General features: G+C 39.7%; 1 protein-coding gene across 4 annotated transcripts in view; it reads right to left on the bottom strand.

Annotated features, from left to right (window-relative positions):
• LIN54 (lin-54 DREAM MuvB core complex component) overlaps window positions 1-13233 on the bottom strand; it is a 74293-nt gene that overhangs the window by 60584 nt on the left and 476 nt on the right. The window contains exon 1 of one of the 4 annotated variants that reach the window (XM_007447536.1): window positions 11337-11626. The exons of 1 other annotated variant lie outside the window; for it this stretch is intronic. The gene's annotated coding sequence lies outside the window, so the exon portion shown is untranslated. Of the gene's footprint in view, window positions 1-11336; window positions 11627-13233 lie in introns of those variants that run through there. 2 more of the 4 variants (XM_007447539.1, XM_007447537.1) reach the window with 2 other exon arrangements.

Raw genomic sequence — 13233 nt, 5'->3', positions numbered from 1 at the left:
GGAAAGAGATATGGGAACATACATATATGTATAACTGATTCACTTTGTTATAAAGCAGAAACTAACACACCATTGTAAAGCAATTATACCCCAATAAAGATGTGAAGAAAAAAAAATCCATTAAGGACTCAAATTAACGTTAAAGGAGTTTCTAGAGTAATCCATCTCAGCAACTGTAGGTCAAAAGGCTTATCTGGCCCAAGTCTGACCAATTTGCTTCATACTAAAGAAAGCTTTATTTGGAAAGAAGATTCTCAAATCCTCCTCAGCCATTCAAAATGTCACAAAGAGAACCATTTAAGAGGTATACAGCTAGGCCCCATAAAGAAAAAAAAAATGGTAATAATAATAAAGCAGATTACGAAGAAATCAGAACTGCAATGCTTTCAGCCAAAGGTCATACAGAACTTCCAATAAAGGAGTCAGTACCATTATCTTCACATATTAAAGAGTTCATCATATTTATGACTGACTAAATAAGTTATCTGCCCAGAGAACATCTAAGATCCATAGGAACCTAATCAGCAATTCTTTCTTTTCCCTTTTTTTAAAAATATAAACATGCAATACCCATTCCAAGATTAAGAGTAACAGACATGAACAGCAAATTATAATTATTAGCATTGACAAATACTAATACTGCCAAAGTTAATCTTCATTATTGAGCACTTACTATCTACCAGTGATGGCATAATTTAATTTAATCTATCCTGACATAATTTAATCTATCCTGACAACTCTAATATGGTATCATTATCACCCCCATTTTACAGATGAGGAAACTTAAAAAGGTTAAACTATTTGCCCAAGGTCACACAGCTACCCAGTAAATGACAGAGCCAGAACTCAAACTCAGGATATGTTTTATGACACAAAGTTCATAATTTTAATCACAAAATTTACTGCCTTAAATTTTTACCACCGGTGTTTTTAAATTGAGGAAAAAAAAAGTCTACTCTTTTACAGTCAACCTCCTACCCCAAAATCCTACTCTACACAACCACAGGTCTGTTCTATCACCTCACTAGATTAGTGTTGCCTTTTTGCCCATCCTAGAACTTCATATAAATGGAATCATATATTACATACTCATGACATAAAGGAATATACAGTATAAGCCTTTTCCCTCAGTATGTTTTTTAAGATTTATCTTTATTCTTACACTTATTAGCAGCTCAGTTCCTTTTCATTGCTGAGTAACATTCCATTGGATGAATCTACCACAAGTTGTTTATCCATTCATCTGTGGATGGACATTTGGACTGTTTCCATTTTGGGACTATTATGAATAATACTGCTATGAACATTCAAGTTTTTTATGGATAGATATTTTCATTTCTTTTGAATAAATACCTAGAAGTGGACTTGCTAGGTCATAAGGTAAGTTTATTTTTAACTTTGCATGAAACTGCTAAGCTACTTCCCAGCTCAGCTGTACCATTTTGTACACCCACCAGCGATGCATGAGGCTCCCAGCTGCTCCACATCCTTGCCAGCAACTGGTTTTGTTGGTCTTTTTAACTTTAGCCATTCTAGTGGGTGTGAAGTGGTATCTCATTGTGGGTTTTTTTTTTTTGCGGTACACGGGCCTCTCACTGTTGTGGCCTCTCCCGTTGCGGAGCACAGGTCCGGACGCACGGGCTCAGCAGCCATGGCTCACGGGCCCAGCCGCTCCGTGGCATGTAGGATCCTCCCAGACCGGGGCACGAACCCGTATCCCCTGCATTGGCAGGCGGACTCTCAACCACTGCGCCACCAGGGAAGCCCTCATTGTGGTTTTAATTTGCAATTCCCAGATGACTAAAGACGTTGAGCATCTTTTCATACGAATGTTATCTATTTGTATATCTTCTTTTAAAAAGTGTCTGTGTTAAAGCCTTTTGCCAAATTTTTTAAATATTGGGTTTTTTATCTTCTTGTTGAGTTGGATGAGTTCTTTACATATATTGCAAAACCATCAGTCACAGTAACTTGTAGCTCAGAGGAATCACTAAGGTTTCCAAAGTATGAGCACTTCTCTAGATGCGGCTCTTCCTAATCAGGAGAATCCCCTCTGGCACTTATAGAACAGGACATTTACAGACAGGCTCTTTAAAACATCAACACCAATTATACCTTCAGCAGTGGAAGACAGATAACAGTACACACAACAAAAAATGGCCCCACCCACAGTGCCACATTAGCTTCCCTTCCCTACCATGGACCTTGCCCAAGGCCTGTCAGTTGTCTCTGAACATTCCATCCCCCATAGAACAAGGTAGGATGATGACTTGGGTGTCAGTATCCAACACAACCATAAAAGTTTGACTCCCTCTTCTCCCTGAAGTTCCCCCAGCACGTTTAGACAGATGGGTGTGGCCTCTGGTCTCCCTTAAGGATAGGGAGACCTCAGCCCAACCCTTATTCATCTTTCTCCTTAAAATACCTGAAGTCAAGGTGTAAGAGGAGGAGAGGTCACCCCACGGAAGGAGACAGTGGTCGGACAGTGCATTTACTTTCAGTTTCAAGCCCCCACACTTGCAGCTCAACCAAACAAACTTCTAATGTTTTCGATCCACCCAGATCCTCATTTCTAACATCATTTTCTCAGCTTTGGGGACTCCTTGACTCAGCAGCTACAGCCCCGCCGCCCTTCTGCTAGGGCCATGGAGTTGAGTGTACAACAACCAAAGTAACCATTCAGGCTATCTCTCAGCTCAGCCCCTAAATATTCATTAAGAGGTAGAACACCGAAGGGCTCCTACTTCCCTTGCCTCTGCCACCCTTGCCCACCATTTGGGTGAGAGCATTCGCTGCCAGATGCCAGAGAGTCTTTCAATATCCCCTAGCCCAGCCCTCAAGGTCCTCATCCTTCCTCTTTCAAAAAGCCATGTCTCTGTCAGCACTCCATTCTTATGGCTAAAACGGTGAAGTACTGGGAGGGGGCTGAGATTTTAGACTCTCCTTGCAAGCTAACCAAGTAGCCTGTCACTGTTTCGTGGATACTGGCAGACAACACAGTAGGCCTAGGTCAGAGACACAGGGCTTACTACTCCAAGCACAGCAAGGAACATAAGTATCATGCGTGTATCAGTTCCCCTGTTGCCCCCAAGTCCTACAGGGCAGATGTGGAGAGGAGCCCAGGTAGACACTGTGCAGGCAGCAGGTTTGCATCACAACTGAGGGACCCTGAGCTTAAGGAACCTGAATCATTTATAACCTGAAGCACACCTGCCCTTTGTCCAAAGGGAGATATTATCTTTACTATACTGGACAATAAGCAAATCTGCCCTCTGCAACAGCAGGAGTCACTATCATCCAAGGCTTTATGCTATACAAACATCCTGGAAAAAATTGTTTAAAAGGGCTATCACACTATTGAGCCTGCGCTCTAGAGTCTGCAAGCCACAACTACTGAAGCCCACGTGCCACAACTACTGAAGCCCTCGTGCCTACAGCCCGTGCTCTGCAACAACAGCTCAGTTCGAAGTGAGAAGCCCGCGCACCAAAGTGAAGAGTAGCCCTCGCTCGCTGCAACTAGAGAAAGCCCGTGCGCAGCAACAAAGACCCAACGCAGACAAAAATAAATAAATTTTTTTAAATAAAAAAAAGGTAAATAAAAGGGCTGTCACCGCCTCACTTGTAAGAAGTACAGAAACGCAAAGACCCAAGGAGAACTGTTTCCCAAAAGTATCTCTCTCTACTTATTTATTTTAGCAATGTTTTTTCTACTTCAAGTGTATAGGTCTTCTTTCTATATATATTCTGGTAAATTTATCCCTAAGTGTTTCACGTTTTTTTGATGCACTGTAAGTGGTCTTTTTTTTTTCCATTTTCCAACTGTTTGTTGCTAGTATACAGAGATTCAACTGATTATTTTATATTGTCCATGTATCTAACAATTAGCTAAACTCACTAAATCTCGATGTAGAGCCCTTAGGATTTTTTAGAAAGATAATCCATGGTGTCTGAGAATAAGATCAGTATTTCCTCCTTTCCAATCTGCATGTCTTTTGTTTCTTTTCCTTACCTTACCGCCCGCACTGGCTAGGACCTACAGTAAAATGTTGAATAAAAGTGGTAAGAGCAGACATCTTTTACCTTGTTCCCAAACTTACCCTTAGCTGTAGGTTTTTCATAAATTCCCTCTATTAGGTTGAGAAAGCTAACTTATAGCACCAGTTTGTAGTTGTTTCTTTTTTCAATCATAATCATAAATGGATATCTAATCATATGTTTTTTTCTACAACTAGTGAGAAAATCATATGGCTTTCCTCTTTTAGTTTGGGAGTTATATTCATTTTTTATTAAGCCAATTCTGCATTCCTGAAATAAACTCCACTCAAAATTATATAAAATTGTATAAAATCATATTTTGTACATATTGCCAAATTCTACCGGCTAATATTTTGTTAATCAATTTTGTCTATACTCATGAGGACTACTGGTCTGTAGTTTTTTTGTAGTGGCTCTCTGGGGATAATGCTAGTCTAATAAAATGAGTTGGGAGGTCTTCACTCTTCAATTTTCAGGAAGAGTCTTCATGGAATTGTTGCAATTTCTTCCTAAAATGTTTGTTAGAATTCACCAGTAAAGCCATCTAGACATAAAGCTTTCTTGTGAGGTTTTTAACTATAAATTCAATTTCTTGAATACGTGTAGGGTTACTCGGGTTCTCTCTTTCTTTCTGAGTGACCTTTGATATTTGATAGTTTGTATCTTTTAAGGAATTTGTCTATTCCTCTAAGTTGCCAAATTTATTAGCATAAAGTTATACAAAATATTCTTTTATTTTAATGTCTGTAGAGATGGCAACTCTTCCATCCTCATTTTGGTAGTTTCTGTCTTTTCTCCTTTTTTTCTCTGATCAATCTAGTTGGGGATTTTTCAATTTTATTGATCTTTTCAAGAACGATTTTGGCTTCACTGATTTTTCCCAACAGTTTGTCCATTTTTTACTTAACTATTACCTTTATCTCCTTCCTTCTGCTTACTTTAGATTTAATTTGTTTTTTTCTAGAAACTTCAGATGGAAGCACAGATCAGGATTCGACAAACCATAGCCTACAGACCAAATTAAGCCCACGGTCTGTTTATGTATTTCTCTGCAGCTAAGAATGATTTTTACATTTGTAAATAGTTGGGCGAGAGTGAGTATATGTGTGTGTGTGTGTGTGTGTGTGTGTTTCTAAGCTGGTATAGATTTGGGTAATGACAGCCACAATCAGCATACACGATGGCTCTATGACCCCCAAAACTCCCTCTGTCCGTCCTTGTGACACCACACCCTCCATTCCTAATGCCTGACACCCCCTAATCTGTGTCTCTGTGGCCACACTATTGCCTTTTCCAGAATGTTATATAAATGCAGTCACACAGTATATAACTTTTTGAGACTGGCTTCTTTCACTCAACACAATGCCTTTGAGATTCATCTGTGTTGTCACATGTATGGATAGTCCATTCTTTTTTATTGCGAGTAGTATTCTGTTTTATGCACGCACCACAGTTTGTTCATCCGTTTACCTGTTAAAGGACATTTTAGTTGTTTCCAGTTATTGGTGATGATGAATAGAGTTAATATAAAATTTTTGTGCAGAATTTTGTATGAACATACATTCTCATTTCTCTACCATGTGATTTTGGGATTGCTGGGTCATATGCAAGTGTATATTTAACTTTTAAGAGACTGTCAAACTGTTTTCTGGAGTACCATTTTGTATTCTCAACAACAGTGTATGAGAATCCCAGTTGTTCCACATCCTCACCAACTCTTGATGTTATAATTTGTTTGTTTTTGTTCTTTGCCTTTCTAATGGGTGTGCAGTGATATCTCATCATGGTTTTGATTTTCATTTCCCTGATGGCTAAAGATGTTAAGTATCTCTTCATTTGCTTATTGGCCATTTGTATATCATCTTTGGTAAAATGTCTGTTTAAGTCTTTGTCCGTTTTTTCTTGAGTTGTTTGTTTTCTTAAGGTTGAGTTATATATGTGTGTGTGTGTGTGTGTGTGTGTGTGTGTGTGTGTGTGTGTATGTATATGTGTATATATATATATATATATATATATATATATACACATATATATATATATATATATACACACTACCCTACAAAGCCTAAAATATTTGCCATCTGGCCCTTTATAGAAAAACTCTGTCAACACTTGGTTTAGATCATTGATTTTAAACCTTTGATATTTGATAGTTTGTATCTTTTAAGATATTTGTCTATTCCTCTCGGTTGCCAAATTTATTACCATAAAGATTTTAAACCTTCTTTTCTGACATAAACATTTAATGTTAAAAATTCCCCCAATGCTGCTTTAACTGCATTCTACTAATCTCAATATGTTTTTATTATCATTCGCTTCAAACGTTTTCTAATAGTCCTTGTGATTTTATCTTTGATACACAGAAAATAAAGAAGTGTGCTATTTAATTCCCATATATTTGGGGATTTTCTACCTTTTATTATTGATTTCTAATTTGCTCCTATTATTGTCAGAGACTGTAATTACCATTTCCATCATGTGTAGATGGAATTTAGAGACTAGTTTAAGGCTCAGTGTATGGTCCATCTTGGTGAACACTGCACGTGCACCTGAAGAGGACATGTATTCTATGGTTGCTGAGGGTAGCACCCTATAAAAGTCAATTAGGTCAAGTTGGTTGATAGTGTTGTTCATATCTTCCATAGTCTTTCTTTTTCCTTTTCTATCAATTACTGAGAAAGGCTGCTAAAATTCCCAAATACGACTGTGGCTTTGACATTTTCTCCTCTTCTATGAATTTTTGTTTCTTCATATATTTTAAAGCTCTGTTATTAGGCAGAACATGTCTTCCTATTTGTCCTATTAAAAGAGACTAGGAGCTATAGACCCAGGAGTCTCCCTTGGAAGTAGGAGTAAAGTTCAAACTTCTAACAAGAAAAGGTCTGATTCGTTTGGCCAGTCTCTAAGCAGTATGGGCTGTGCAGAGTTCAGGAGCCAGCACACTTCACAGGCCACTGAGCAGACTGTGATAACTGCTTTATGATTAGACATCCATATCTGTTTCAGTCAGGGTCACATGCAGGGCATGGTGGCCTATGCTAAAAGAAACTCTCAAAAGGAGCTTGTGGGCATGGCAGGAAAGGGTTTGGCCATCTAGTTACATGAATCATCACTCTAATTTTATCCCTTAGGAATGGAAGATATGTACTAGCACATGCAACCTCATCATCTCTGTGTTGAGGACCACTCCAAGAAAAGAGAGGATCTTCACAAGCCAATGGGACTGAGGAGCTTTAGTTTACCACATCTGTATGAAAGGTTACCTTTCAAGGTATGGAGAGAAAAGAATATTGAACATACAATGCATTCTCCATACCTCCAACATTTCTGCTCATAAAATCAAGTTCTAAAAGCCTTAGTTTTAAACTTATTTATGTTTTTTATCAGCATTTAATTAATATGTATTGCTTCCCAACTTTGTGGAGGGAAATTAACCAAAGGCCTTACCCAGACAGACCTCAGAAATCAACAGAAGAGTGGCATGATCACAGCTGTACTTTGGGAGGATTAACTTCATCTCAGTATTTTATTGGACTGGAGGCAGGGAAACCAGTTAGAAGGCTATTACAGTAATTAGTTCAAGACAGAGATAAATAGAGGGACAGATTTAGGGCAGTAAAAGAAATGAGTTAAATATAATATAAAAAATAATATAAGATAGAAATGATAAATGCTCTATGCTTTCACATTTTTAAATGGTTTCTTAGAGAATATTACCAGTGCTGAAACACTGTTCTTTCCCTTAGTTACAGGTGGAGGACAACCTGGTAAACAACTGTTTTCATTCTTGCACATACTAATATAAAATGGTGACGACCTATCATCATATTATAGGTGAGTAATTGGTCAGATGTTGGGACAGAAACATTTGAATGTTTAAGAATTGCACTTTTGTACCTAGAGCTTACCACCAGCACTATCTGGTTAACTATACTACTTGGATTTTAGCTTTCATTTCTAAGATCAAACATCAACAACTCAAAAACTAGGTACAGAACTACATTTCTCAAACTAAGCTTGGAGCAGTGAACTGTAAAACATGAGTCTTGAAGAAATTTTGAGAAGTTCATATTTTCATTTCAATAATATATATTTTTTAAAAGTATATTCTGGATCACCTTGATAACCACCTCATATCTACCATCAATGGTACCAGAATTAGAGTGGGCATAGAAGGGTATTACAAGGTAAATGATACATTTATGCCAAGTGAAAGCCAAACCACCTAACCAGTGATTTAAGGAGGAAAGCTCTGTGGCATTCAAACACAGAAAAGTAGTGTAGGAGTTGAGTTATCATAGGATATACAGCATATAGAAAACTGCACACCTAGCCAAGGCCCACAATAGTATATTCACTATGCAAAGAAAGATTTCATTTCAGCAAAACAATATCATCCATCACCCTAAATTTAATTGGTTTTACTGGCTTTATAGTTTTGTTTACATTTCATTTATAAATTTACTTTTCCTTTATACTTCCATAAAAGCAATAAGCATAAGGAATTTATATACATCTAAAAATTAAATATTTTAATAAAATAAAACTATTTAGGCCAATACTGAGGATCCACAATATTTTTTTCCCTTTAAAGAGAGATTGTATATTATTCATGGTCAAGATTAACCTGGTGGAAAAAACATGGGGATTCACATCAGAAAGATCTGCTTCCAAATCTTGACTCTCCTAGTTGCTTATCATGTAACCCTAAGCAATAATCTCTCTAAGCCCTAGTTTTTTGGGTTTTTTTTTTGCGGTACACGGGCCTCTCACTGCTGTGGCCTCTCCCGTTGCGGAGCACAGGCTCCGGACGCGCAGGCTCAGCGGCCATGGCTCACGGGCCCAGCTGCTCCGCAGCATGTGGGATCCTCCCGGACCGGGGCACGAACCTGTGTCCCCTGCATCGGCAGGCGGACTCTCAACCACTGCGCCACCAGGGAAGCCCTAAGCCCTAGTTTACTTGCAGGGTTACTGTGAAGACAGTTATGCGGTACACTAAAGCTCAAATGAAAATTCTTCTCTTCTTTTTCTATCTAAATTAGCTTCTCCTGATTCCTCCCTTTTTACAAAATTTTATTTACTTACTTACTCACTTTATTTATTTATTTATTTATTGGCATCTCCACGTGGCATCTCAGTTCCCTGACCAGGGATTGAACCTGGGCACTGGACAGTGACAGCATGGAGTCCCTACCACTGGACCACCAGGGAATTCCCTCTCCATAGAACTTTTAATCTGTCATACATCATGCAGATTACACCCTCACAATGTCTCCTTCCCACTGTAACCAAGAGTTTCCAAAACTCCAAAGCTCAGAGCCAACTACGTATTTTTACCTTTATCTCCTCTCACCTGCAATACTTCCTACAGAAAAAGCTACAGGACTTATCTCCCTCAAGTGCATCTCTGAGGCTGTCACTCTCCTACTCAAAAATTTTCTGTAAGTCTCAAGGCCTTCTGTATTAAGGTCCTACCCAACCTAGCCTTACAACTTTATCTCCAATTCCTAAAGTGAAAGTTTCCTGAGGCAAAGATACTGAGGTATCGCCCATCCCTAGCATAGTATGTGACACATAATAGATACCCAATAGTAATATTTGAAAAAAGTAACAGGAATCTGTAATGCTCCTCTCCACCAAGACAGACAACCGACTACCTCCACTGGCATAACTCTTCATTTCTTTCTAACACACTTCTAACTATTAATTGTTTTAACCACAATAATCTAAAAGCTGGTCTTGAAAGACTATCACAAGGAATCACAAAAAGACAATAGCACTCGGTGATTAAAAAAAAAAAAAAGAAAGCCAGTGAAAAAGCACTAAATCTCCCTCTTTATTTTAATTATTTTAAAAATTCTTAGTTTTACTATTAACTTAGCAGCTGGGTTGGCATGGCCCAAATAACTGCAACATAAAAGTTATAAGAAAAAACAACAACAACAAAAACAACCAAATTCCTACTGGATAAAACGAGAATATCAGGAAAAAAAATGATTTAGAAAATTCATTAACTAAAACCTCAGTACCTCTCAGTTATTTCCCCTAAAAATTGTTTTTGGTCTCTTATTCTTCTAGTGAATGAATTCGGACACTCAAATGTCCAAGCTATACACACAAATATTTCCTCTCTGAATAAAACACTCAATGAATAATATTGTATGACATACTATGACATCATCTCTTTGTAGGAAACTTGGATAAGGAAAATCACTGCTATCATAAACACTACCAGGGGACATTTCTTAAACATTCACCTCTCTGTTCACTCATATATTCAACTTTCCAGTGACCCAATCTTCCACTACAAAAGCTGGAAGAAAACAGAGGGCCCCAAATTAATGTATAAAAATTTGATTCACATGTAACTTTTCAGTAACACTACTGTTGGGGATCTGCAGCACAATCTAAAACGTACATGAATCTTTGGGTAACCTAACAAAATTAGACAATGGCTGTCACAGAGTCAATCAAGCCAATTCTCCAGCTCTTTAAACAAAGGGCTAACAAGTCAAGTATGTAAAATAAAACAGAGGTCTCAATTCATCTTTAACCAACTTAAAATTTGACTCGTATCAAGTGCGAGCATCAAGCCATCACAACTTCCTTCTTAACAATGAAGGTAAAACTTGTGAACCAAAATAGAGCGCCCAGAGCTGCACTTCACTTGGATCATAAAATCTACTGTGAAATTTTCCATAACTTTACTCTCTGAATTCATGAAATGGATGAGAGGCAGGTAAAAACATGGATATCAAATATGACTGACAGTATCTCAATTGTTATTTGCCAAATGGCAGGGCCCAAGGGGTCCTCTATAGATGACAGAGCCGTAAACGAAAACGACAACAGTTTTAATGATTACAAAACTGGTCCATACGCTCAAAAAATGTGAACATCCACACCCCAACAAGTCACAGACTATGATCTAAGACACAGAGCTTAAATGCAGAATAAAATGTCAATGTTCTGCCTCCCTAAAGAAACATACAACCCCATAAACTGCTGAACATCATCAAACCAACACCCGCCAGAGTGGATATTTTAAATATTAAATCAGGTAATCATGATAACTGCTAGCGGTTCATCTAGGCCTCAGCAGCAGCCTTAGGTGTAAGAGCAAACTCAAGCCCTCTTAACACTCAAAGAATAATGTTGATGTCATTATGAGGCTACTGATTCTTTGCCCTCTGAACTAGTCATTCCCTGACCCACGACGCAATTCTTCTCCCACCCACCCCCTCCCCCAAATAAAGAGAGCTCAAAACAGAGCAGCCCTCGGGTATCCCCTTCTCCTCTACCTCCGGCGGCTGCCGCTGTCTCCTCCCTCCGGCTCCGAGGTGGGGACTCCAGAAGGTCCCGGGCAATTCCGAGCCCGGGCGGTGCTTGTTTTGCCTGTGCACGGTAGCTCCGGCCAGCCGCTTCCTTCCCCAGTCTGCACGAACTGGAGCGCTACAGGGATCCCGGGGGCCAAGGAGGGAGCCCGGGTGGCGACGCCGCCGCGGCCGCCGCCTCTGGTATGTCAGGGGCCGGGATTGTATTTCGAAAGATCCGCCATTTTCACCTCGTCATCACCATCACAGCTCAGCAGCTTCCCCGACAGCCGGAGCCCGGGCCGCCGCCGCCGCCGCCGCCGCCGCCAGTAACCTCCCCCTTCCTCCTCCTCCCCTCCCCGGCCCTCCCCTCCGGAGAGGCGCACACCCACATATCCGGGGAAACCTCCCGCCGGCCCCGCCAACCTTCAAATGCTCAGGGAGATTCTAATGCACACACAGCCCACGCTGAGACCTTTCACCCTGCCACGAAAGATGGTGCTCCGGCGGGCCCGGTAGCAACGCGAAAGTAAGTCGTGCTACCTGCGGGGCCCCAAGTCCGGCACATTTTTGTCTTGAAGAGCAAAAAGCATGCGGAAGGGGGCAGAAGGGCAATAAAGAGCCCAAACTCTTTCATTTTCAGGAAAGCAACTCGAGAGAGATGACGGAATGCCTTTTATTCACTGTGTCCCTCTCAGACACTAAAAACAGGATCAAGACCTTTAATGTCATTCACCAGCTCTGACATTTTCCTCCACCGTCAGCACTACTTTTGACAGAATGGGCTACTTCCAACTGCACGTCCAACCTCTCTGAAACGTTTGTAAATTACAGGCATTGATTCTCATGCAGATACTGTAGTCAAAAGGTCTAGTTTTCAAATAAATTTCTGAACTATTTTCCACTTAATTTCGTCTGATCATTTCTGTCCATAAACACTGTGACTTCCAGTTCGTTTGTCATTGGTTTAAGACGTCAAAGTGCCACTAGGTTTAAAATGTACTGAACCTATTCATAAGTGAACAATTTCTAAAATACAGAAAATATACCTCTAAGTTAAAATTCCTTGCCAAATGCTTTTAGACTCTAAGTCACCAAATTTAAAAAAAAATCTGCCGCTGATATGTTTATTTGATACTGTGAAAATAAGCAGCTTGCTTCAGAGCAAGACCCTAGAGTTACCCACCCAGCTCCACCAGCTCCTCTCATCATGCAGTTTAATAAATAACTAAAAGAGAATATATGCATATTTTAATCATCAAAGAAATATCAGGAAAAGATAAGCTGCAAGGCTTCTGACGGGAAAAGAATTTTTTAAAAAAACTAAGTTGACTACCTTTGTTAATTTCAGATTTGATAACCACCCATTGAAAAGCTGAATTCTATACCTACCATTCAACTACAGCATAAGCTCTAAAAGACCTGTCTGAAATGAGCAAATTGAATTTCAAGGTTTCGAACAGAGCCACTCTACTGCCTTTTTTAAAAGTTAAAGAAGAGAAAGGCAGAAGTTGAAAAAAGGCATTTAATTTCCTTACCTTGCTTGAATGACAACTCCATATAAAAGTCGGTAGCTTCAGGCTTAAACAAGTACTATCACCCAGCCCAGTCGCCGTTTCTATATGCAGTCTGCTAGACTCTGAGTATCAAGCCTTCCCAATTTCTTTATCTTTAAACTGTATTTCCCCACGGCCAGCCCTGTTCACCCCCACTCTGCTTGGTGTTTACCGTTGGTTGGCCAAGCTAAGTCTTGGCCCGCTCCCTTCCCCCGTGCACCTCGGGAACATTGTGACATTTGACTGGTGGGCTTCGCGAGGAAAACGGACATACACGAAGAAGACACCATACAAAGGGGCATAGGAAGAACGGGGCGGCGGGCAGTAGG

This window comes from Lipotes vexillifer, unplaced genomic scaffold, assembly GCF_000442215.2.
Source record: "Lipotes vexillifer unplaced genomic scaffold, Lipotes_vexillifer_v1.1 scaffold272, whole genome shotgun sequence".
Lineage (NCBI taxonomy): Eukaryota > Metazoa > Chordata > Mammalia > Artiodactyla > Lipotidae > Lipotes > Lipotes vexillifer.
Note: the sequence above shows the minus strand (reverse complement) of the source record. Positions and strands in the feature narration are given on the sequence as shown.